Source organism: Branchiostoma floridae, chromosome 3, assembly GCF_000003815.2.
Source record: "Branchiostoma floridae strain S238N-H82 chromosome 3, Bfl_VNyyK, whole genome shotgun sequence".
Lineage (NCBI taxonomy): Eukaryota > Metazoa > Chordata > Leptocardii > Amphioxiformes > Branchiostomatidae > Branchiostoma > Branchiostoma floridae.
In genome coordinates, this window is record NC_049981.1 from 32,273,343 (window position 1) to 32,274,982 (window position 1,640).

The window sequence follows — 1,640 nt, forward strand, 5'->3', positions numbered from 1 at the left end:
TAGATTCTGTATGGTCAGTTTCTTACTATATTTTCTTCCTATTTGTTTCAACAGCAATGATAATATACATCATGATGGCATTGAATGGTCAATCCCTGCTCTTAAACATTTGTGCATAACTCACCTTTAGGGACGTTTCATTAACACCTGGTGGGCCTGACGGAGTCCATCGGCAGATCAGCTTAAAGGTGTTCATTATAATAAAATAATGTTGATAGAATTGTGTCGTCGATGAAGATTAGGTATCCAGGTGAAAAGATACTCCAAAAAGCAGTTACTCAAGCAACTGGATATGGTTTTGGAATCGGCCAAACGTTTCAAACATCATGCGTTGTTTTTCGTCAGTGACACTGATAATAGAATTGCGTTAGAAGTATTTGCAAACACCAGAGATCAGGCAGTGACATATCTGATGGCTGCAAACATCTTGATAGATAATAAAGCTGTTAACATGTTCTTAAATTTAATCTAACACTTAGAGTCCATTCCAAGACACCATGAGGGTTTTTAGGCGATTGTTAGATCCAGGTTCTTAATGTTGGATCCAGGTTCTTTTCCGATTGAAGATACAGAAACGTCTTGCAGTTCACACTTGTTTATTCCACCCAGTCCGTGATGTTACAATCTTTCAAAAACCCCGATTCCTTCCCTGGATTCCTGTCTATATACAGAGTCTCAGAGAGTACACGTGCACACGTCCGCCTCCTACACACTACCCTTGTGTTCTCTACAACAGCTGGCGTCCTACTCATTTATCACTTTTCAACTCTGAACCTTAAACAGTTTGTTTTTCCAATATGCAAATCATGTAGGTCATGATCACAACCAATGCTAATGTAAGAGTCACTACATCTGCCCTCGCTGACCTCGTTTTTCCCAGTATACCCCTGTCTCAACCAGGGCTGGTTCTCTAACTTCCGGGGAGGGGATACCTTACAACTGCTTTTCTTATTCATTCTATCCTACTCTATTCTAAACTTACAACAGCGATATTTGTAATAAGTCTGAATTATTTTGAATAAAAGAATATCTAATCCACAAGAATTTTTTTTTCTTCAAAAAATTGACTAAGAAAATATTTAACTATTTGAATTCCTTTGAATATTTTAGAAACATTTTGAAAGTAACTGTACAAAAATATCTTTATTTAGAATAATTGTGAAACCTCTGTGTGATTATTTCACATTTACAAATATTTGTGAGATTAGTTTATTGCCCCCATAAAAGTAAGCCCTGTTGTTGCATCTGTATATTTTTAGATTTCACTGCTGGGCACTGGTGGATCCTTTGTGGTGGGCCATTGTTGCATGGCACCCAACCATACTTTGCAAGGATGTGTGAATTGGTATCTTCCCAGCCCACTGACCCATTTACAAAAAATGGTAGAAAATGGTAAATAATGGTAGAATGCTGTTATCATTATTTAGAAACCATTAGAAGTATCCAATTCCACACCAAGAATATTTTCAAAGTTTTACAGGACCAGGAAAATATTTATAAAGTTGTAACAGTGTTCAAAATATTTCTGAAGTATCAAATGTCATAGACATATAATTACAAAACTTTAGAATCAATTCTAAACAATGGCAACAAACATCCGCACGGTGTCTTGGAATGGACTCTCTAGTCCTGCATGTGTG